This window comes from Parus major, chromosome 27 (assembly GCF_001522545.3).
Source record: "Parus major isolate Abel chromosome 27, Parus_major1.1, whole genome shotgun sequence".
In the NCBI taxonomy this organism is placed as follows: Eukaryota; Metazoa; Chordata; class Aves; order Passeriformes; family Paridae; genus Parus; species Parus major.
In genome coordinates this window covers 4116-29922 of record NC_031796.1, presented here as the reverse complement: position 1 = coordinate 29922, position 25807 = coordinate 4116, and the positions used below count along the sequence as shown (strand labels likewise).

General features: G+C 43.0%; 1 protein-coding gene across 8 annotated transcripts in view; it reads right to left on the bottom strand.

Moving 5' to 3' along the window:
* TANC2 (tetratricopeptide repeat, ankyrin repeat and coiled-coil containing 2) overlaps positions 1-22339 on the bottom strand; it is a 155439-nt gene extending 133100 nt beyond the window's left edge. For 3 of the 8 annotated variants that reach the window (XM_033520027.1, XM_015651334.3, XM_015651341.3), the window contains exons 1-2: positions 21968-22338; positions 1518-1580 (exon numbers count right to left, since the gene is read on the bottom strand). The gene's annotated coding sequence lies outside the window, so the exon portion shown is untranslated. Of the gene's footprint in view, positions 1-1517; positions 1581-20965; positions 21375-21967 lie in introns of those variants that run through there. The other 5 variants (XM_015651340.2, XM_033520028.1, XM_015651339.2 and 2 more) reach the window with 4 other exon arrangements.
* Positions 22340-25807: the final 3468 nt, after the last annotated feature.

Below are 25807 nucleotides of genomic sequence, written 5' to 3'. Positions count from 1 at the left end.
AGCTGCCTCCATAAACAGCCACGTGAATAGGTATTTAAGCTTGAAATAAAATGTGGTACAGTTCTGCACAAGCCAAGTCTTGCTAAACTGCCTTGAAAGAAGTTTCAGGGCACTTGCTATAGCTGGAATCATAGAATGGCCAAGGATGGAATGGACCTTGAAGTTCACCTGGTCTCACCCCCTGCCATGGGCAGGGACACCTTCCACTGTCCCAGACTGCTCCAAGCCCCAGTGTCCAACCTGGCCTTGGACACTGTCAGGGATCCAGAGGCAGCCACAGCTTCTCTTGGCACCTCTGCCAGGACCTGCCCACCCTCACAGGCAACAATTTCTTTCTCATATCTAATCAAACCTACTCTCTGTCACTGAAGCCATTCTTCCTTGTCCTGCTGCTCCAGGCCCTTGTAAATAATCTCTCTCTATCTTTGCTGCAGGCTCCTTTCAGGTGTTGAAAGGGTGTAAGATCACCCCGGAATTCTCTGCTTTCTGAACAATCCCAGCTATCCCAGCCTTTCCTCATAGCAGAGCTGCTCCATCCCTATGATCATTTTGGTGCCTCCTCTGGACTTATTCCAACAGCTCCACGTCCTTCCTGTGCTGAATCAACAAGCCTCACTGTGCCAGGATCCGCCATTCTGATTCTTCCCCAAACCATCACAAGACTGAAATGCAGAGTTTCCTGCATTTCAACTTTTGGCTGTGACATGGAGCATCCAAAAATTTGTCCCTCAAAATCACACCAGCCCCACGTTGGACATTCTGCTCGAGCCTCTTATCAATCTTAAGTTACTTTTGAAGATTAACTGGTACAACAGAAAATAGAAACAAAAAAATGGGCAATGTATAAAGATAGAAAATGTTATAGTACTCGTCTATTCCAAGAGATTAAAGGAAATTTTAATTATTGTTCTTAAATTATCAAAATACATCTTCAAACACAAACCTAATTAAGGAGCTGCTGTAAGCCTGTTCTGCAAATTTGCTCAAGTCTTAATAATATTTAATATGAAACTGGAATTGAATCCATTGGCAAGCACTGGAGATTTTTTCACAACATGGGATATTTTGAATTTTATATTATTAAAAAAAAATTGAAAAATTAAAACACCAAAGTACATTTTTACATAATGCAGCATCACTATTACACATTGCATTTACAAAAAATAATCAGAATTTTATATAGTAGTTAGAATGAACTCAAGAAATAACATGAAAGCCCACATATTGCTTTATTACATCCATTCTTCTACCTTTCCTACCTCCAGCAGGAAAAGAGAATGATCCAACACTAATATGTGAAAGCTCTTACATCTTTTTCTCTAATACATTCAGGTTGAGTTTGCTGGTAGAACTGTTATACTAAAACAGCAGACTTGTTCCAATTTCAGGCCTTGTTCCAATTTCAGGCGATCACACATTGACAATGAAACGAGAGAATACAACTGTAACTCTATTTAAACAATTAAATCATGCCTGCAAAGAATGCATGGGATTGTAGGAAGAAAAAATTCTCATACCTTGATATCTTTAGACAAGTTAAATCTCTAGCAAAAAGTGTCCTCCTCCATTCACTGCAAGTCCTGGAAGACATAAAGAAATACAACAGAATTTAGTAGCATCTTCTCAGCACCCTCTGTGCCCCGCCCTGCCCAGATGTGGGCAGAGCTACGATAATCCCATGCCAAGAATAAACCCACAACTTTTCCAGAGTATTACTGTGTAAGCGTCGGGAGATCCCCCTCTTCATTTTTACATTTAAAAAGCAAATGTCCCTGCTTTTAAATTACTGTTAATCAATACTAACTTTGGTCACTTGCCTCTTCCTTCTCACCACTTTTCAAATGAGAGAAGAAAAGCAGATATACTGCTCTTTGACACACATCATATAGCACGTGGTTTAACAAGTGTATTTCCCTTCATCCTATCAAGTTCTGCTAAAATCCTATAACCCTCCCCACTGTGGTTTTTAGAGAACTCAATCCTTACATAAACATAACTTCCAAGAGGGATCCGGCACTAAATCGAGAGTTCAGTACTTGGCCCTTCACGTTGTCATCATGTGAACGTGAAGTTCATCAACGAAAAGCCGCAAGAACTGTATCTTGCAACTTACTGAAAAAGATGAGAGCAGCTATTTTATTCCCAGACTGTGTTTTATTTGTGCTGATGATACTGTACTACAGCCTTCACCAATCTATTGTTTTAGAAATCTCATTTGAGAACCAGCAAGTAGAAGGAAATACAGACACATCTCATTTGTCATCCAACAAACAAACAAAAAGAATCCAAGTAAATTGAGGCCACCTTGTATTTGTAAGTTTAAAGCAAAGTAGAATAAGTGTTCAACTGCATCAGTCAGGTTTTTTGTTCTCCTGCGAGAGGACACCGAGAAGCAACTGACAGCTTTACTTGGGTTTCATGGTGCTCCCAGAACCGTAACAGTGACTTCTCCTATGGTCTTAGATTTATAATTTTGTATGTAAAACTGTAGGACATTCCATAAATTGATCAAAAACCCTATTTTATTTCTCAGGCCCGCCAATTACCTCCCCGCTTTCAATTTTTCATTTCTCTGGCAAAACAGCTACAGAGCCAGCAATCGGCAGAGCCCTTCCATGAGAGCAGGGAGGTTTTGTTCAGTCAAGCAAGGAAATCTCCAAAGGCAGCTCATCCTGCAGCACTAACAGGGACCCCCGCGACAGAAGGAATGTCCCACAGCCTTTCTCAGAGACCCGAGCTTCCACACAGTCCTGCCCCGGACTCTGCCCAGCAGCTGACCACTCTCTTGCTCTTCGAGAGGATGTTCCTTCTTCAAAGTCCCTTCCTGACTTGTGGAAGCTGCCTGTGCCCCAAATTACCGGAATGCACGCGCATTTAGCCTTTGGCAGAAACTGCTCAAATCGGCTCCAATTTCTCAGTGTCCAACCACACAGCAGGGAACCTAAACCCAAACAGGCTCAGATCAAGCAAGACTTTTATTAGATATTACTTCACATGATTTAAGTTCCTAGAGGGGGAGTTTTCATAAGGGCAGGGAGTGAGAGGACAAGGGGAGAATGGCCTTGAACTGAAAGAGGGCAGGATTAGATCAGATATTGGACAGAAATTGCTCCCTGTGAGGGTGGTGAGACCCTGGCACAGGTTTCCCAGCTGTGGCTGCCCCATCCCTCAAAATAGTCAAAGGCCAGGATGGACGGGGCTCAGAGCAACCTGGTCTAGTGGAAAGTGTCCCCGTCTCTGGTAGGGTGTGGAACTGCATGAACTTTAAGGTCCACTTCACCCCAAACCATTCTGGTATTCTGTGAATCTAAAAAACCCCTCTATTCCTTAGACCCTAAACAGACAAAAGAAAGAACAGATCTGAAAATGTGTATTTGGCATTTTCAACAATTCTTTTAAACAGTCCAAATGTGAGTACTTGCAAACACCTCGGGTGAGTGAATAATTTTTTCTTTCAAAAGCAGCAATGTTACAATTTTTGGAAAACAGAAAACATTAATGTAATAACTAAAAATAACTCCTTATAAATGTTTCAGTTTGCTGCCATCTATCTTCTTAATACAGCTCTTAATGTGATACCCTGTAAAACAAAGAGCAGGAATGGCCTGTGCTTGTGTGAACTGCAGACAAGCACTTGCAACCCTTCATCTGCTCAGGAACCGTCCGTCAGCATTCCATGAGCAGATCCAATGAAATCTGCTTTGTGTTAAGCTTTTAAACAGCAGAGCTTTCATCTGCTCACAGGATTACATTAGAAATCTTTATGTAATGCAGCAGATATTAGTGGGTTGTCAATAAAAATTGAATGTCATTAAAGTGCTTTTATTCTTTAAATGCCTTTAAACTTCTAATTATATTTATAAATTCTGCTTTTGAACTGTAGGAAAGGTGAAAATTATGACATGTTGTACCACAACAAATATATTTAGAGACTAATATACAAACAGATTTGGTGGCAGAGAATCACTTTTAAAATCATTCCCTCTTGAGTAAACACACAAATCACCGACTGGCATGTTTCAATCAGAAGCAACATTCAGTCAGGGTTCGTGAAGATAATGAAAAGTTTGGAGGGTTAAAACCTCTGGCCTGTGACATGGCTGTTAGTCTTAATATTTAAAAAAAAAAATAAAAAAATTATAAAGCTACTCCTTTCTTTTTTTATGGTACCAGCATTGTTTTTGCAAGTTCTGTTAGACTTGGCAGGGAGAAGGGAACAGTCCAACACACTTTACCTTTCCCCTCCCAAAGCAGTAACTGACCGGTTACCACTTTGCTCTGCTGGTTTCCTTCCCAGGTACAAGGTGGGTGTTGGGTAACACAATCCCTGCTGGGCACTGTCCTGACAGCTGCCGAACCACGGCACTCTTCAGACTTCTTCTGCCTTTGCCCATGGAGCCAGTTGCTGGCAATTGGGATTTTTGCCCATAAAATCCATCTAGGAATTGCCACCTATCGACTCCAAATTGCCATCCAGGTTTGCAAATGTAAAACCTCACCATGGAATAGGAATATTCCCAAGTTCCACCATGAAGACAATAGTATAATGAATGCTTTTTGCCAGCTAGGTCGCGTAATTTACATTAGAAACAACACAAACAGAAACAAAACCCTCCGAGAGTGTCACAAGGCCCTCCTGTGATAAAAAACAGCAGGAAAACACACTTCACCCATGGATCCTTCCACTGACTTTGCAATCAACTGCAGATTCCTTTTCTTCTGAACAATCCTCAGCCCAGAATGGAATAAATTCAACTATACATTTCTTATAGCATGTTTACGGATCCAATATATCCATCACTTTGTTCGCAGCCATCGCTATAACAGAAAGCATCCAATTTAAACAGTTTTTGATAGTTCTCTGTGTTTGGGACCTATTCACTGCTTCAGACAATTTCTGAATTGACAGAGCTGCTCAAACAGTTGAGAATGAACAGACATTATGCAATTTCCAGAGTAAGAGAACAAAGAAATGCTATTAGAAAGTACAAGTTGGTAATAATGTCACAAAGCCAAGTTAGCAAACACTTAAAAATTACACACTCAGAAGAGGAGATACTTAAGTAACTGAGACACAAACTAGTCATCCTGCAGTCCCAAATCATTTCTTGCTTATATACCTCTGGCAGTTAATAACCACTGAGTTCTTCTGCAGAAAAATGTGTTAAAAACAACTGAAGTGTAAAACAGCAAAAAGCTGCACATTCACCACCCCTCTAACATCCTTCATATCCATCTTCAAGTATTTCTTGAAAAGAACTTTTCATATATTCTGTTCAATCCACAAGTATATGGCACACAAATTAACTCAATTTTTAAACATCCCAGTGCATGAATGTACCAAAAATAAGCATAAAATCAGAGCCAGCCGAGCAACTGCCCAAGAGAATGGCTCCTAGCAAATGTAGCAATTACTAAAACAGGTAAGCATGGTTTGTAAAAAAAAATAAAATCCCAATATTGTCAACACTTTCAGCTGACAGAATTAAGCACTTTCCTGTCACCCTAATACAGAAAGCTGCCTATATAAGGAATGAATACTTTCAGGTATAGCAACACACGCTGTAGCTGCAATATTTTCAAGTCAGGCTAAAATCCACAAAATAAAAAAATATTCGAGATGGAAACTAAAAAAGCTGCCATCCATGGCTACTTGACTACCTAGTCTGAAATCATACCAGAATGTCTGATTTCACAGCAACAAGTTTGAGAAGTCTCTTGAGACATCTTGAGCAGAATACCACCAATCCTACATTTGAAAATATTGAATATTAGTACTGAACATCCGAATAAAAGGCTGAAACAAGACTAGTTTTCTATTCATCTTAGAGTAAACAAAGGAACCTTTTTTCCCCTCAATCCAAGCAAGCAGGTAAAAATGCAGAGCAATTTTGCAAAGCTAATTGGATCTGATGCCTCTGGACCAAACATAGCACAGGTCACATGTATCCTGATCTCAACAGTTTAATTGTATTTTCCCAGAGAAATTAGCAACTTACTCATACTTTTATCAATAGAACATTAATACACAGACATTAAACACAATGACCATCTGTCTTTGAAAACCAAAACCACCCCAATGATCAGAACATGCTGCTCAACCAGTCCTGCTGGAAAGCAAAGGCCCTGAAATGGTCTCATGAATAGGGATTTCCATCTTTAAATGAGGTTATTTTTCTAGTTTTGGCTGTCAGATGCACCAGCTGGTATTCATTTGACAAATTGAGTAAGCTTGGATAGTATTCTAAAATCAAATCAAATCACAGTTTAAATTCTTTGCACATATATACATATTGGAAACAAAATACATACTGACTAAAAATAATCTTGATTCCAGTTCTAACTTGCCTACATTAATTTTTAAGGAAAATGTGTGTTTTAATAATGTCTGTCACCTAACAAATCAAGGATCAGGAAAATGACAACATTCTTTAAGTTACCATCATGTAACTATACTGACCTAATTTTACTGGGAACTAATCTGGAAAACAAGTCTCATGTTTCCATCTTGACAAAGAGTTTGTCTAATGAACCTAGTATTCTGTAATTTATTCTCCAATTAAAAGTAAGATTTGAATCATGTTACCATACATAATGACTGTACTTTCTTGGTTTTGGAAGACAGGTGTCTGCTAGGGAGGGCAGGAGCCTCCCTTGGAATGAAAATTAAAGACCCCCCCTCCTTCCGAATTATTCTAATTTTGAAATCAATTTTGCTGTCAGGCAAAGATATGAGGATAGGAATAACAGTTCTTTACTAGTGTGCATAACGAGGCACACAAACAACAATAACTACAGCGTTAACAGCAAAACAGAGCCAGGGGCCCCGTGACAGCTTTCTCGGCTGAGACGGGCAGGGACGGAGGAGAGGCTTTGCTCCACAAACGCCCTCGGGCAGAGCCGGTGCTCCTGCAGGGCTCCGAGGAACACTCGGCTGGAACAGCAGGGATGAGCTGAGATCCTGGGCCGGTGGCTGAGGTGGATCAGCAGCTCCATGGTGATACCTGGCACTGCCACACGTCCCGGCAGGACAGGGGGTGCGAGGCCACCAACGAAGAGGGAAGAAGGAGAAGAAGCAGCAGCAGCAGCTCTGTCTGGGTGATGGCAGACCCTTCTCCCCGCAGCAACAGCTCCCAGCAAAGTGTCCTTCTCCGAAGCTGAAGAAGCCGCCAAACTGTGCCCGCCCTCCCCTTTTCCTGCCCCCTTCCCCCCTGGGCCCGGCCGAACTCTTTGTGGTTTTTTAGCACCCACTGAGTACCCGCACCAGGTTTTCCTCGCAACTAATGGGTAAAAATTCCATAGGTGAGCCAGAACTAGAAAGACACCTAACTGTGGCAGCGGCCTCAGGGGAGACAAAGAGTTCCACTGTCCCACCCCAAACCCCTTGAGAAGGGCGGCCCAGGTGTTCTGATTGAGTTTGAGTCCCTGGGGGGTTCTCCCTTGGTGTGCTTCTACTGGTCCCTGACCTTGAACTCCACCCTCAAGGGTGGAGACGCTCGGGGGTTCTGTCCCTCAAAAACCCCTGCTGTGCCTCTATTCGGGGCTCTCTGTTCTGGACCTGAATTTGTTCTCCTGCTGAATAAATGGTTTCATGAACGGGAGCCCGTCTCGGTTAGTGTTTCATGCTGGTCCCCAGAATCCTGCTGCTTCCCTGGACGAGATCCTGAGGTTGTCGATTGCAACACCTAACCCCCAACACTGTTCTTACAGAGGAACGTAGACCATTGATAAATCAAGAATTCCACAAATAAAACCATACAACGTAACACTCCAGTCCAGAATTAGATACGTCTTGGCTGATTTTCAACAGTATTAAACAAGCATCCACTCTATCATATTTTAAATTGGCAACAGTTTCTTCATGATCATCCCTCTAAGTAACTATGGGAAAGCATCCAGACCTCAATGGAATTATGAAAAAAAATCAGAAAATTGACCATGCTTTAAATTAAGATATTTTTTGCTTATCTTGTGTGCCTTAAAAAAAACCCACCATGCGTGTTAAATCTAGATGACATACAAATTCTGCTCTTAACAACTCAGATTCCTGCTTTTATATGAAAACTATAAGGAGATACAATTTTTTTTTCTGCTCACAAATAGTTCTGACCTTTTCATGGAGGATCTTATTTTTCAGAATTTTAATCATGTTTATAAAATTTACAAACTTACCTATTTACCACCTTTCCCCCATCAGTCTGGGGGCAGAAGCTGTTACTGTCTTGTTTTTACGGTATCTGGTGGTCCCCAGCCCTCATCTCTCTCACGTCTTCACACTAATTACCATCCTATGTTTAATAACTCTGAATACAACCTGTCTGTTTGCCCTCCCTCCCTCCTCTATCTCAGATCAGTTGTTGTTAGCCAGCTGGTTTGGGTCCTGCACTCCCCATGCCCATATGAATAGGAAATGATGGACCAAGAAAAATACTTTCCTTCCAGAGTAATTCAAAGCTAGAGGACTTACTGTAATTTTCTGACTTTTAATAGATGCCAGCATATACCTACACGGGGAGACTTAGTGGTCCAGAGACACCATGACACTGAAAAGACATCTAACACAGCAGGCCTTTGGAACATCCCAATCCCAAGCCTACTCCCATCCAATGCTGCTGTTAGCTTTGCCAGGGATTTCAGTAAGAACCAAAGAAAAAAGTCCGACAACACTGCTCAAATATATGCAACCCAATTTGGTCTAGTCTAGTGGACCAAACATGATCTTGTGGAAGTCCACCCTGCCCACTGCAGGCAGAGATGAACTTTAAGGTCCCTTTACACCTACACCATCCTGGGATTCTAACAATTTAAAGGATAAAATTGCTAAAATTCAAGAGTGTAATTTACAGCGCAGCTTCATCCCAAGCGCCACATTTACATCCCTGTGTCCACACACCACCATCACGGCTAATGCTGTGAGACTGAGAATGTATGAATGTATATTTGGAATTACAGCACATAGCAGGCTTCAAAAGAATTCAGTGTTGTAGACACAAGCTCCACTACATACTGTCCTACTCAGTCAGCAGCTGGAAGAGCCAGGGCCTGCTGGAAATGACTCCAGAATGGACTGGTAAAGATTCCCTCTTCTCCCTGCTGTCCTTTTGGTTTATTTTAATTTTTGCTAGAAACTGAGCTCATTTTTCACAAGTCTCATTTAATTTGTCTCATTTAACTTTCCTCTGAAAGGACACGTGCATAGGACCCGTCCCACAGGGAACTTCTGTTGCTCCAACCTGAGGCGGTATCTCAACCGCTGGCACCGTGCAGCTTTAGCTCAGAACCCTCTGAGGAGATAAAATAACCCCATAAGATATAAAATATCTACTTCAAACCTCCTTAATCAGCTTCCACAGAAGAAACCAAGAACGTCAAAATATTTTCTCTGTTCCTTCAGAAAGCCCAACCTGAACTCAAACACTACTCTTCCCAGTCTGTTTTCCTCTTTGTAAATACACCATGTGGAAATAAGCTGGAAATACTTGAAGTTAAAAACACTAGTCAGGAGCAAGAAGTGCACACAGGAGAAGAAACTGGAAAAATTAAAGAGGATTGAGGAGGGGGAGAAATGAATCTTTAAAGGAAAGAGAGGGTAAAACAGAGGTCTTGCTTTTTGGGTTTTTTTGGGGTTTTTTTTACAGAAGTATTACAAGTATGTTGAATACTTTATTTGAATTAGTTTGTTCTCATATTGCCAGAGGAAATAATTATCCACAGTTGACTGAAACAAAAGTAACGTCCTACTGACAGCTTTCCCAGGTAAGTAAGTACATATCCCTATAAAAAGTCAATCAAACATATTGTATTGTTGCAGTTATCTTTCAAGCATTTTCTTGTATTCGGCAAAATCCGAAGTGCTAAGGTTTAATATACACAAACAACTTGGGCTTTGGGTTAAAACAAGAGGAAAGACAGAAAGAAAGAACATACCTTACAAAGGATTTTTCATCTGTGAATCCACACTTACAGTAAAAGAACAGTCTTTTTTTTTGTGTAGTTAACAGTCTGGTAACACTACAGACCAGATCTTAGATTCTGAGTGAAATGCAGCAAAGGGGATTTAAATGAGAGCATTTCACTTGACTCTCATTTATTTGATAGCTGGCTACCTGTTCCATGCAGGAAAACTGGGACTCGGCAGAAGTGCATATTCTGCTTTAAGTCACTTCTTCAAACCTTCCAACAGGGGAACACACAGTTGAGTAAGTACTTGAAGGACAGGGCTTATTTATATACCTTTTATCTTTCATGGCATATATAAGCGATATTTAACATAAGCCTGACTACTTCAGATGATGTGTTTAAACTATGAGTTATAAATGAAGCCATTGTATGAGTATATTTGGAATTACAGCACATAGCAGGCTTCAAAAGAATTCAGTGTTGTAGACACAAGCTCCATTCCATACTGTCCTCCTCAGTTAACAACAATCAGGAGTTTCTGGCTTCATCCCACAACCGGCAGCAAAAATGGAGATATACAGAATTACACTTCTGGCCAAAACAACTGTGGCTCCTCATCCTGATGCAAGTGAAGATTCTTTTTAACAGGAGAAACCATATAACCTTAAAGCAAGCTGCCAGGGGTTCACAAAGGGAATCACAAAGAGCAAAGTCCTCAAAGCCTTGAAGAGATAAACAGTAGCATGCAGAAAACACTCTCACTGTGAGAGCCCCAGAGTAAGCCGAACACTTCCCCCTATACACTGCTCCATCTTATTTTTAGTCACATCCTGCTGTTTACGCCACAACCAGCCACACCGCATCATTTCTTACGCGTAATGTTTATTCAAATTTTCCTGCAAAACTTACCTAGATATCAGTCAGTCAACAACTTGTCGTGCTTTATGGCTGTTTTTTTTTCTTCCTGACTCTTCACAAAGAGCCTGAGATCAGAATATGGAATAGCAGGCCTGCTGCCAGCAGACTTCCTGCACTCCAAGCCTGAAGCATATGGGTAAGCTCTTAATACAATACAGAAAGACACTTCTTGAATGTAAGCGGGCAGGATTGGCTTTACACAGAAATTCAGCACAAGTGTCTAGACTACGAACAAGGTGCCAGCAGATATAAATCTGGGGATTTATAGTATAGACAGTTGACAGGAAAGGTTTAAGCTGCCCAAATTCCAGAACTGCACATTGCAGCCAGCACTTGCGTCCATCAGACACAAGAGCACAGGTGGCAGAATGTGACATCTGAGAAGGGTAAATAAATCTACACATCCACACTCAGCTCTACTGCATTCACAGCTAAACAGGTAATCGTTAATACTGCAAGATTATTCTTATATTGCATTACTCGTAAACTGAGGAAAACCAGCTCAGAGCACACGGTAGATAAAGAGACAGACTCATCACTTGAAAGGTTTGTACGGTTGCTCGGTTTCCAGATAATGATGAACAGCTAAGTAAGCTTATGTTAAATGACTTAATCTTCCTTTAATGATTGTTTTATCCAGACTTGGAAAGGTTTTTCATTTGCCTCCATTTATGAAGAACGTTTATTTGCATCTGATTTTTAGCAGTTGTGCTGGAGTCAAAAACCTTGTCTACACAAAAACACATGCACATGTCATCAGTAAAGGTGATGGCCAGCTCCTCAGCCATCAGCTGACGACGGCCTGATCTGCTTTTTCAGCTGCCTGCCTGTCTGTGAGGACAAAAGCAATGCAAAAGTTTATCATAATGGCTTTCTTAGTGCAAAACTTTAATTGTAACCAGGCAACATTAGAGAACACATCAGGTACCTACAAGCCATACCATGGACTTACGTGAGTGCTGAAACTTGTCACAAAAAGTTAACTAATTGAGGGGATTATTCCAAAATGGTGCCTTCATATCTGACTTAAACTATATTCCTTAAGAGAAATAATTTGGTAAAAAGATTAAACAACTACATGCACACACAAAATAACATTTGTTAACTCACTTAAGAAATCTGCACATGTATCCACCAATTTCAACTCTGATTTCTACTCCCAAAGATCCAAACGACAGTAACACAACAAGGAAAATTAATTCAGTGCAAGGACTAGGGGTGTATTCAGTAGGCTTGGACAGAATCTTTATTGACCAGATTTGGTAAACCGGGCCTCTGGACACTTACAAGAGCAGAAGCAGTTAAAAAAAACAAACAAAAAATAGAACGCCACCACCACCACACAAAGAAATCGGCAAAATCAGAGTCCAAAGCAAAGCTTAGACACGTTACGAGGATTCCTGCAGCTACAGCTATGCGGGGGCTGGAAAGATCCTGGCAAAGTCTCTGTGGCGAGACAACGTACACTGACAGGAAAGCAGCTACATCTGCCCAGAAAATGTGATAAACACCAAAGCCCTCTTTGAAAGCCTGTCTGTGTCTGTGCAGAAATTTTCTCCACACTGATGCATAGTATTGACAGTCTGAGCAAGTCTGCAACAAGAACCTAGGTCTGAAAAAGGGTACAAATTCACAATTCCCCCTAAATTTCCCTTGCTCTGTGCAAATGCAAATGATATTCTTCAATTTTCATTTCAGATGTTTTACAGCACTTCGTGCTGCTCCTGTTTCTCTGTATTTATAGTGCTGACCATTTTTATTCAGAATAAATGCTGAGAAAGTAAACTTGTTCACACTCTGAGCTTCCAATTTTTCAAGATCCATTCCAATCTAATCCTTTGCTCCTATCCCTGCAACACCTTAAAAACTAATGCCATCCACAGGTTTTACCAGTACACTCTCAGTTCCTCCATCCACGTTACTAAGCAACCTGTTAACCAGCTCTGCAGCCACTGTACAGCACTTCTGATTATGCCACATCCAACTTTTCTGACAAAAATACCACAGGCCACCGTATTGAAGCACTTCTAAAAGCAAGAGGGAGAGTTTTTCACCTCATTAAGAATTTTTTCTTATCATTTTAGAGCAGCAATTTGCTCAAGACTAGTTAGTAGTGCTAAAGATAAGGACTGAGATCTTCAGTCCCCATTTCACGGGGCAAAGTCTAAATCAAATTAACAGAGCACTCCATTACATAGCCTCTAAAAAAAAAGTCCTCAATTTCATGGATGAATCAAGTTGAGGCTTACATAATACAAAAAGCCAACTTTTTTACTGCCTAGAAGCTGGTCTAGCAGGCATCACAGCAATACTCCTCTGACTTACTCCCCTCACACATTCTCTGAAATGCCAGCAACTAAAATCCCAGCAGAGCCCCCCATGACTGAAAATACTTCTCAAGTTGGCAAAAATAAATACTTGCATCTCTTTATCTTTGAAAACGTACACTGATTTAGAATGACACCATTTGGCCTGTGATCACAACTTGTAACTGGCAAGAACTCCCACTGTTATTACTTTTTGGGATAACTGCTACCCACATAGTGCCAGATGGTCCTTTCCACCTCTGCTGAGGAGGTGGAGCAGCACAGCCTGCTGTCAGCATTACGGCTTCTTCATTTTCTCTGAATCAAGACAGAGATGATATTACCGGACTGAAGAGAAAGCGGGTGGGCACATGTAGCTCCACTACAGTTTCAGCCTTCAAAGAACAGCAGTCTTTTCTTTCACGGTGCCTGTTACACTAAATCCCCACTCCTGAAGACATGGAACCAAGGGATGTCATGGCCCCCATGCAGGTATTAACCAAAGGCTGGTGCCAGTGAAAAGCTGCTCAGAAGGATTTCAATCAAACACAGACGTTCTAACTGTGAAGCTGAGTATCTCATACTAACAACTGTGTGAAGCAGCAGGAAACTGATCTGGGGTCCTCTAATCAAATCTTAACTGAAAATTAAATAGGAAAATCATTTGAGTAAGAAGAGAAAAAATCATTAAGTAAGAAAATGGGGGATTTGTCCCTCCATAAAATATAAATTAACTACTAAGCAAAGATTATGCAGAACTGCAAAAGCTGCTGTGAAAGATAATCAGCATTAGAGCCCAACTTACACAGAAAGCAACAGATCAAGCAGCACACAGCTACACACACGCAGAATACCTGCCATAACCCAGATCATTTTGCAAATATCCTCAAATACAAAGTCACATGAAGAACACCAGGGCCTGCAAGCTGGGATAAATCAGCAAAATCTGCAGGCACAAGCATTTACTTTGACCATTCAAATCACACTATCCACCTCTCCACAGGCTCAGTTTAACAACTCTCATGAAAGTCACACACACACACCCCCCCACACACCCACCCTTTTGTCTTTCTTCTCCAAGCATCACTTATTTCTAAAAATCTATCCTCACTATTTTACTTTGGTTTTCCCTCCTCAGAACCCTTCCATATTCTATGCCATAACATCTCTGAAGGATAGAAAGTTGTTTATCTGTTTGCCTGCTAAATTGCCTTTAGCTGAAGACTTTCCTCTAGAGCACTTGCAAGGACAGCCTAGCTTAAACCATTCCAGTTATCTATCCAGTCACCGACCCCTTCTGCTCCCATATCTTCTGCTCAGTCAGACACTGAGCAGAGCAGAGACAGGAAACCAGGAATGTGTCTGCTCTGAAGGTGCCTGGAGAAACGGGAGCACAAGGGTCTTAGGCCCAAAAAGACAACACTTTTTGACCAATTTCAAATTTCAAGCACCCTATATAAATAAATAAATGAATAAATGCTCCCATACCCCAGTCCTGGTGAACTACAGAACATACAGGCTTTCCCACTGATACTTCTCAGCATTAAAAACATGAAACTAATTTCTACAAAATCACTTTGTACCTTTATCTCCTTGTTACTAGGCCTCTTCGCACCGCTATCTGGAACATTAAGGGCGCCTTAATATAAATAATTAATAAAAAATAATTTCTAGACAGAGAATAATCCTATGCTAAACAATGGAAGATAGGGCAAAAAAGGAAAATCACCTCTTACTAAAGAGGTAACTAAAAGGACCGACCACAGGAATACTCTCATTTCACTGTTCAGCACACTCTGGTTACACACTGTTCCTTCACTTTCTTATATTTCTTCATTTAAAATGCCAACTTTAGGAGACCCAACCCAAGAAGTTAGAATAGCAGCTCACTTTTACCAATGGAGATAGTCTGCACCTGAATCTCCTGTACCAGACTGGTGGGGCAAACAGGACTGCTAACTCCTCTTGATCAACTCTACCAGTAAGCAACTTCAGGCCAAGAACACCAGAAGGCAGCAAAATGCGATTATTCTTTTTACCTTACACCCAGATACCTGGTTGAGCACAGCTGAGAAACCAGCAGCTTTAAGCAAGAATCACCAGCTGGATGATGGGACAGGGCAGGCAAAACTTCCTCAAAGAGCAATAAAGACCTTTATTTTCTTTTGTGCCACTTCTCTAAAATAATAAAGCCAATAAGCAATATTCCATCTAACAAATGCAGAAATAATCTAAATCCTCCAACACACCTCCAGAGACAGGACCAGGAATCAATTAGCATTTTTTCCTTTCCAGCGTCTTCTCACAGTTTTCTTTGTATTTTCTCCTTGACTTCATTGAAAATAGTATTTCATAACCTCAGCCAGAGGCAGACCACTGGAAATGCTGAGCATGGCATCAAAGCCCATCAATAGAGTATTTATATTATTACCAATATTTAAGCCAATGTTGAAACACTGACAGGATCCAACTCAATGAGCTTCGCACTCCACAATTCAAGGAAAGAAAATTCACCTCCAGGGAAGTCCGGATTGCTAACAAGGTGTCTGGCAGGAACAGAAGAGACCATTATTGTTTCCACATTAAAGACACTTAAGACACTTTCAAGAATATCAGTTAATGCTTTTCAGCCTGTTAAAGGCAATGCACAACTGCTTTCTGAACCACTAACGCTACAAATATTCAAACTCCCATTCTGAAAGATTTTTTACACTTCTTAGTTTTGGTATTTTTCATATGCACTGATGGTTTTTCTGTTTCATATGTGTTCATCAAGGTTCTCATCCAAACTAGGAAGGAAACGCAAAGTTTTAAGAAAGACACCTGAAGAGAACACAAAAAAAGGAGGAAACCATTCACACCCATGTACAAGGCTTACTTATTAAGGCATATAAAAAACATAAATTGCAGCAGAGGTGTTTCCTACTGACTGCTTTATAAATGCATTAAATAATCTGAACACAGAAAAACAGCAGCTATCTGTCAAATATTATTGTACCTGCCATGGAAATCGTACAGGCATGAAAGGGGAAAATCAAATAAATACCCAACATATTTAAAAAGAAAGTAAGTAAACAAGAAGGTCCCCATCATAAAATACAAATCAATCATCTGTTTTCTCACACTTCTTAATTAAGAACAAATATTCAGTGTGACTTGCAAGTAACAATTCACCTATCCAAAATACTTCCTCCTTCCATTAATGAAATTGTTACAAATCATGAGATCACTACAATTCAACCATAATTGTCGATTACAGCTGATGTAAGCAAAAATAATTGAATATTCACCAGTAAAGTGAGGAACTCAGAGAAGAGCGATGCATTTACCCTATTCATTGTTATTTGGCATTTTTCCCTCAACTGTCAAGCTATTCTGTATTTTAATCTTAAAAATATTCCCTGCAGATGACGGTAAATGATGTAATTCAACTAGTCAGCTGAATTTCATTAGTGGTGTGATATGAGCTTCAACCTTTACACATTGGAAATCTGCAAAGGGAAATCGGCAAATCTGATCTCTGAAAACCAAGTCAGCTAATTCCAATGGCAGAGAACCAGAATATATGGAAATCCGGATGTAAAGACAAATCATTTCAAAACACAAGCAGATCTCTGCTATTTCACATGCTACCTACTGTAAAAGAAATTACCACAACTTTACAAATTAAGAATTCCAGGACAGAGCAGCAAGAAGGCTTGTCTCCATTCTTCCAAGCTCTGGGAAGGCCGGGATAATGGCAGACACCCTTTTGATATTTGCATACACTTCCAGCACAGCGAGGAACAAACACAGCTTTGAGCTTGCTCCGCTTTGATCGGCACAGTAACGTCACAAATGCTCATCAGATGACTTTTCAGTAACTTCTGTGAAACGAGGCACCATGAATGGAACCACTTGTGGTGCAAGAAAGGATCGTTCATCTACCCCAGGACCTCCACTCCAGACATATCACTCCATTCTTTCTCATTAAGTACAAGCGAACAGCTAATGAGCAACAAGTTGCCCCAAGATTCTGAAATTACAACTCTTACAACAAATGCCTCCGCAGCCAAACAGCAAAATTAACAGCAAACCTGCCCTTACTCTGCAGAGCTCCCAGTCTGCCCAGGAAGATGCTCCTCCAGTCACAAATATGTTCTTTTCATAAATGACAAATAAATAACAAATGCTGGTAAGAGCTGAAATGTCAACACGCATGATTCATCACTCTCTTCATTAGTGATGCCAGCTCAAGAGACAACACCACTCTCCCAGATTACTTCCCTGCCTTCCATTCCCTAGCTCACACAACATCGCTCCTCAGCAGTAGCAGGGCTCTGGCGGCGTGCAGAGACCTGCCCGTATAGGAATAGTAACATGAACTCACCCAGATCCTGTGTGTTCCTCAAGTATCTGCATGCGCCTCTGCCAAATTGGCTCTTAAAGGATTCCTACCTCAGGTTACTTCTTCAGCAAAGCTAAATAATCCTCTTCTTTACAATGAAACAGGACAGACAGATGGGAGAGGAAAGGGGAAAGAAAGCTACTCAAATTTTAAGTTCAAAAAAAGCAACATTTTTAGTAAATAAGCCCTCCACTCAGAGCAAGAAAAAACTTCATCAAAATCTTATAAAAATTACTGAGGAAGCAAAACTTGGACCAAAGTTTTCTTTATGCAGAATACATAGAAACCCAACTATTGCATACGTTTTATAAAAGCCATGAATAAGTAATGATTCCTTCAAGTCAAATAATGACACAACATGGCACAAACCCAAAGCTGAGTCAAATCAGCACATGGTACTTTTAATGTTTTATCATTACTAATTGATGTTCTCTCACAGAGTATTTTTCAATATAAAGTTTCTCATGCCACATTATAAATTCTGTTATTTGATGAATTCTGGAAAGACGGGGAATAAATGCCACGCAGGAAGAAAGCCAGGCTGCTCAGGGAACTCAACAGATTATTCAAAGATTTCTCTTCCTAAGGAACTGAAGCACCATAGTCCCATTACCACAGCACCCAGAGCACAGAGCATTTTTATTCACCACCTAGCAAAGTAACTTCTGCTCTCTCATCAGAATCCAGGTAATTCCACGCTAAATTCCTCTCCAATGTGTCCAGCATCCTTGATAAACTAGATCCCTTCATGACAGGCTGCGGAAGCAGAAACCCAAGGCACCCTGAGATGGGACAGCTTCGCAAAGGATAATTCCAAGGCTGGGCTGTAAATAACCTTTCTAATGCAAGTCCACAAAACAAGTGCTATTTCCTCTAAGTAATGTAAGGTTTGTATTTAAAGTAATTACTTTTTAAATTAATATAAGACAAACAATTGCATTTTAGACCCATACAGTAATGGGACTGGAACAATTCTAAGTAACATAATTAGAATTTGGTTTTTCCAAGCTCATAAAATCCAGCTGGCAAATAAACCAGAGACAAATGACTCAGTTCACTGGATGAAGTATTTGCAGGTAGGTGTAGTGAGCTTCAAACACTAATTTATCTCCAGTGAGTGCAACGGGCATGTTCTCCACCTTCAAGTTAAAATGAAGGTGCCATTCTGGGCTGGGCTGGGCTAATTTTCTTTGCAGTAGCTCACGCAGGGCCATGTTTCAGTTGAAGACTTGAACTACAAGATTCAAAAACAACCAGCGGGCTCAGTTCTGTTATCACCGATGACCACGGTAACCTCCCAAAGCCCTTACCGGCAATGTCACCGTGTCCTACGTCACCACAGGGCTTCACGTGTCCTAAGGAAGCTGAAAGAATTCCTAGAGGTGGGCACATATTTTATCACATTACCGATCAGGCTGACTGCGAGGGTTATAACCAATGACATAACAAAGGCCGCAAGACTGTGAGTATTTGTGGAGTATTAAACATAAACCATTCACTTTCTGTACACCAAAAGGTGCTGTCTTAAGGCTTTGTGCAATACTCCAGACACAAGTTCCCAAATGGCATCAACCACGCAGAGAGCTCACAGCTGCCATAAAGGATAAACCCAGCTGGTCTATTTCCTACTCCTGCATCCTCCTCCTGTCACTTCCACGTTCTACAGGTCAAGTTCAGTTTGTTGATCCAGCAAGAAATGAACTCCACAAAATAAACAGTTGTCATTCAAATAGCAGCCGCTCAAAAGTTGAACGAAGCACATGACAGAGGGTCCACGACGCTGCAGGTGGGAGAACAGGGGTGAGAGGTTACCAGTTTGGCACTATTGAAAATCTGCCTAACCTCATCAAGAAACAACACTCAAAGCCATTTGCTTGTCTGGATGTCAAAGGAAATAACCATTGTTCTCTAAAGAAAATTCACTCTCAAAAGCTGAAAGAATCAATGCTTATACATCAAAGAGACAAGAAATAAGGCTTTTGCTTTTGAAAGAATTTCAAAGCAGAAATTTTTTTTAATAGTGCGAAACATGGATTACAGGTGTTACCAGGCTCTTACGTTTAACCACCACCTTGATAAAACATAAGGAAGGACATAATCCTTCTCTTTCTCTAATGAGAAAAACCATGCACAAATTTGTGAGGGTCACAAGTCAACTTTTTTGTTTTTAATGTACTAAGGGGTTGCTTTAGTTTTCTGGCTTCCTTCTTATTGTTTTCTTTTGCAGTCTAACAAAAAAGTAAGAAATGTTACTTTGAATTTTAACAAGCATCCTGAAATTAAACAAAATACCAGACTATAAACTAATGAATACTTAGTATAAATAACTTAAATGTGTCACAACAAGGTCTGGCAGCAAAGCGTTCTTCTGGAAATATACATTATCCCATACTCGCAGAACTCAGAGTACAGAGTGCATAATGCTGCGTGCGATACATATTTGGGCCTTAAACCATTTGCATTTATGGTCATTAATATTAATAAGTGAGAATTTGCAAGCAGAAGTTAGGAATGCTTGTCTGCAATGTTATTAATTCATCTTGTGAAAATTCCCTGCACATAACAGATATGCTCATGGATTTCTCAACATCAACGTATATACCACTGGTATTTCTAAAGGTTTAACTGAATGTACATCTAGGGCATGCAACCTGAAACTTATCTAGCATATCCAACCCGGAAGCTCACACAGGATCCTGGGAAAACCAATGGAAAAGACAGAAAGATGAGAACTAGAGAGGGGTTGCTACGAGGCAATGAATAGTGATAAGGAGTTTATTTTATAAAATTGTATTTGCCATCCTGTTACCGTGAACATGTAACCAGTATTCACACAGTAATTACAAGTCTACATTGCAGGCCAGGATGCTACAATATTCTATGGCCACAGCAGAGATCCAAACAGCATACGAACCCGCCACTCAAACAAAACTGGGGTAAATTTGGAGGACACGGTCTTTGACTGTGTAGGATGCCCTTAGGATGAGTCACTACAAAAAAGAAGCACAATTCTAAGTGGTTTGTTTATTTTCTTAGAAGCTCAAGAGTCATAAAAGCCACAGACCTCAAACTGGCCAAGGTAGTCTTTGCCTAAGCATTACCGCTCTCTTTCCACCAACAGTTTGTTTGCAGAGCCAAAAAAATGAGATTTTGATTATGACAAGTGGCAATATATTGTACTTTCTGCATTCAGCCACAGGACTATCACGCATTTCCTACGTAAACATTCCTCCACACCAACTGCCTATAATCTAAAGTGTCTCTCACCACACAAAGTAAAAAGCTTCACGTGACTGTAACCAGCAAATCCTGTTCAAAACACTCTCACCAAAAGGCACTTATTGCACCAGTTCCTTTTTCCTTTTTAATACATGCCTTAGGAATGGATGTTTCCAGGTGCAGATTTGGAAATTAAGTTCTACGGATTGAATAAGGAAAACAGACAACACCCAACCTTTAGCATTTTCCAGGAATCTTTCCATGCTCCAGCCTGAGCTGGATGGGTCTCCCAGCCATGTTATTGCTTTCCAAAGCACGTCTGCCGTATTTCTTCTTCTCCCAATCCAACACCGATTTGCCTTCGCTCCTATACCGAAGCTATGTTGCACTCCCCTGCGGTATTAATCGGCCTCCATAATTTATTTCAATTCTCCAGATATTTAATTTTCCTTGCACTATTTTCACCTTTATAAAAGCCTAAAACCCACGCTGGTTCATCATTGTCTAAACCAGCTCACCGACACCAGCTCCGGAACTTCCCAACAAAAACGGGGATGAGAATCTGCCTTTTTCTTCCAAAATACCCATCTGAGCGCCGTCTGCCTCATCATCTCGCATAGCTTTTTTTGCATTTTAGCCCCCACCGACCAACCCACGCCTGTAACAGAGAAATACAGTGTGTCATTAGACTCCACATGCCGTACCCCTCCGCGGGCGCAGAGGGAGGGGGCTTAACCCTCCTGGTGTCCGCTGCAGCGGGGGCGAGGGCGGTGTGCGCTCGCATCACGTGTGCAGTACCTGCGGCACCTCCCGCTAAACGCGGCGTGAGAAAAACGGCCTCCCTGCAGCCTCCCCCGGGCCCGAGGGGTCGGATCGGCATTCCGCAGGGCGGAATAAACAGCGGTAACTCGCTGCTCGCGTCGACCCCGCCTTTCCCAGCCCTCGCCGCCGCCGCCGCCGCATCCCAGTCGAATTAGCGAGGCACCGACGGCGCCTGCTCCCCCTGCCTGGGAGTCGCGGGGAGGAGCCGCCCCCCACCCCAGCCCTGCTGTTGCGGTCCCCTCGGCCCCGTCCCCCGCCCGCGGGAGGGACGTGGCGGGGGTCGCGATCTCTCCCCCCTCCCCCCCACCGCCGGGCGTTGCCCCCTCGCGGTGTGTCCCTGTCGTGTCCCACCCTCCCCTCTATAGCCGCGGGGCTCCACCAGCACCCTCGCGCCCAGCGCTCTACTGTTCCTTACCTGGCGCGGGAGGCTCCCGGCGGCCCCTTTCAGAGCGCGGCTGAGCCTTCCTCTCTCCGCATCGCCGGGAAGCGCCGCCGCCGCGGCGAGCGCGCGCCCGAAGGGGAGGGGACGGGGGCGGCCGGTCTCGCCCCTCCTCGGCGGCTCCTTCACTGCCCGCCGGCCACAGCGCCCCCTCCGCCCGTTCGTCCGGGCCCGCCGCAGCCTCCCCGGGGAGCCGCCCCTCCTCCCCTGCCCTTTCCTCTTCCCTGCCCTGGTTCCTTCGCTCGGTCGCTCCGAGCTCGCCGCCGTCTCCCGGGAGCCCGCAGAGGGCGGGGAAGGGAAACGGCGCACGGGCGCGCGCGCTCCCGGGGCTCCCTACCCACCACCCCCCATGAACGCACGGAGGGGCGCGGCCAAGCGCGGATTCATGACGAGGGCACGGCTATACAAAACAGGCGCGCCACGGTCCACGGTCCTCTAGAGCGCAGCCTGTGCTGCGGGCGATTGCTCTCGGGTCCGCGCTGCGGGCATTGCCTTTCCTTCCTTTCCTTTTCCTCCCCACCCCTTCCTCTCCGGCCGTACCTGGCGCGGGCGGAGGATACGCCTCGCTGACACTTTGCCGCCTGTACTCGGCCCCGGCCGGGAGCGAAGGAGCAGCGCCCGCGCCCGGCGAGCGACGGAAGCTTTGGCGGGAGGCGGGCGGGGTGCCGTGGGCGGGGGGCAGCGCACTGGCGGCGGCGGTGGGGGCCGGGGCTTTGGCTGAGAAGCGGGACGTGCTCCAGCCACGTGCGTTCGCAGCTCGGAAAGCCGATCGTATACTGGGTTGCCTCCCCACTCCTGTGGGCAGCAGGTCCAGGGCCCCTCCGCCCCGCTCAGGTGAGACCCCACCTGCAGAGCTGCATCGAGCCCTGGGATCTCGGCGCAGGAAGGACATGGACTTGTTGGAGGGAATCCAGAGGAGGCACCAAGATGATTAGAGGGGTGGAGCAGCTCTGTTCTGAGGCAAGGCTGAGAGAATTGGAATTGTTCGGCCTGGAGAAGAAACCTCGGGTGATCTAATTGTCCCTTCCACTACCTGAAGGTAGCCTACAAGAAGGATGGAGAGAGACTATTTACAAGGGCCCGGAGTGACAGGACAAGGGGGTATATCTTCAAACTGGATGGTCTTCAAGGTCCTCTCCAACCCAAACCATTGTATGATTCTGTGAGCTGCAGGGAGGGTCGTCCACAAGGGAGGGAGTAGGAAACACCTTCCAGAGCAGCTCCACGGGCCAGGAACAGACCTCTGTCAGCTTCAGCCTCTGTCAGCACCTGTGCAGGGCCAAGTCAGCAAAGGGTTGAACCTGTTCCTGCAGGTACTGCTCGGCCAGGGCTGCCAGAGGGACGTTTGGGTGCTGACACGTCATGATGCGATGGAACACAATGGCCCTGGTGCCTGTGACCACCTCCAGGTACCTACCTCTAGGTGTGTGGCAGCACCACCACTGACTTCCATTGGTTCTTCGTAACAAATGAGACTTCTGGGAATAATACCTGGAAACTGAAATGTTTTACTGATCATCACATACAGCTGAAGACCAGAAGCACAAGGAACACCCAGGAAATGCTGCATTTCCTGTTAAAGCTAATATAAACACTTAGTTAAATTCCCTAAATAGTGTAAGGTACTCACTGAAACCACCAATCCAATTAGCATCTTGGCATTGCCTAATTGTCCATATGAATGAAATGTAACTGACAGAAAATAGGGGTTCTCATAAAAATGAAAAACATTATTTTTTCACAATAAAATTATATGGTAAACAGAACACTGTGTTTTCACTGGGTATTTCCCTTTAAGAAAACTAATATTTATGTCTTGGTCAACTAAATAATCTTTTTAGTCCAGTACAAAATGTTCCCTTTAATTAAATTATCTCCACTCCCTTGGGATGGATGCCTCATTAAACCTCCTGGGTGCAGATCGCTTGCCTCCATCTCACCCTGGAATGGTTAAGAGCTTTACATCACATCTGCCCACAGTGCCAAATTAATCACCAAATAAATTAAGCAATAGGATAATCTTCAGTTGTGAGTCAAGAAAATGACTCGTACAAGGAATAAACTGCAATAGAAAGATTCCTGCCTCCGAAATGTTAATGAAACCCAAAGAGAGCTGTGCTTTGGGTTTTACATGTATTTATAGCAGAACTGACGAACGAGATGCCAAGTTTCTGGAATTAAGTTGGGACCAGAGTGAATGCAGACTTGTCATCCACATCAGCTGTTAGTGCAGTCGCTGGGTTTTGCCTTCACAGGACAGCGGCATCACAGGAGGCAGTGCAGCGAGCACTGCAACAACAAATTACAGTAGGGAAACCTTCCAGGAACGTTTTCCTCTAAATCCATACTCTCCTGCCTCCCTCGTTACTTCCTGCGCAAGTGCTTTCCAGAATTGCTTATCGTCTGCTGCCCTTTAGTCCTTTTTAACCACCTGTACTGAGGGGAATACAAAGCCATAATAATTCCCATTTTTCTTTCAGCAACTTTTTAGCATAGCAAATCACTGACTGTGCATAGTTACAGTTTCAATGAGGAATAACAGTTCCACCTACAAGAAAATACTCTCAGGACTGATGTCAACTGCTTATATCTGTATCAATATCACTCCTAAGAAAACAGATTTCAAAGCAAGTTTTTGCTGGAGTTTTAAATATTTTTCCAGTTATTACACTTTTGAGCATAAGGCAGATCATCCCACACATTGGGGAATGGGCACATCTATCCTAATGACCGGGTCCCAGAATGTCTGGTAAGCCACAGAGCAGCGTACAACACCCGGGCCCAAGCTAACACATAAAAGAACTGACTCAAGAAGTTCAGGATTTAGGTACATTTACTGCACAGCAAAAACTTACACTTCAAAATTTTAATGTCGCCTTCCAAAAGCATTACTAACGCAGACCATCCAATTATCATACTTTACCTTCAACCTCCCTGGAAACAGCCATCCTGCAGATGCTCAGGCTTAACAATGGCTTAAGAAAATAAATGTTCATTTCTTTCCTTACAGCCAAGTTTCAAAAATTAGGGTCATCTCTACAAAGTTCTCAGACACACATTTACAAGTGACCATAAAAGCCCAGAGGTAATTTTCCTGGGACAGAGATTACATGCACCAAGGAGCGACACCCCGTAAGGGCAACGCCACATGACCTGCTCCTCACCATGTGCCCCCAGCTATGCCAACTGTGCTCTAACTGTCCTGCATTCACACTGCCTCTTTTATATTCTCTCTTAATACAGGAAAAATCCATAGCCTGACAAATGCTGATAGTACAATCCCAAATCTCCATATTGACATACCTGAGTGACACTGTTATTGACAGAACCCTTCTCCAGTGGCTGCCATCAAACCAGTCATTTATTCAGCCAACACTATTCAAACAGATTGTGTATTCAGTTACTGCTGACATTTCCTGTAGTTTGTTTAATCCACCACAGGGACCCCGATAGGAGAGAGAGGGCATATATATTCAACCCCGGTGGGAGATCCCGCTGCCTCTCAGGGTTCCCCCAGCCATTCCCACTTGGTTATAAAACAAGAGATAATTTTAGCAGCATTCCTTTTGGTTTTTTCTCCATTTAGACAACAAAAGCGAAACCTTCTGAGGAAGCTTTGAGAGCTCACTTGCCATTGACACCTGCAGAGCCTCATCCACCCCTGGGATCCGAGCGTAGGAAGGACAGGGACCTGTCGGAGTGAGTCCAGAGGAGGCACCGAGATGATCAGAATGATGGAGCAGCTCTGCTGCTTGGAAAAGCCAAAAGAATTGGGATTGTTCCACCTGGAGAAGAGACCAAGGGTGACCTAATTGT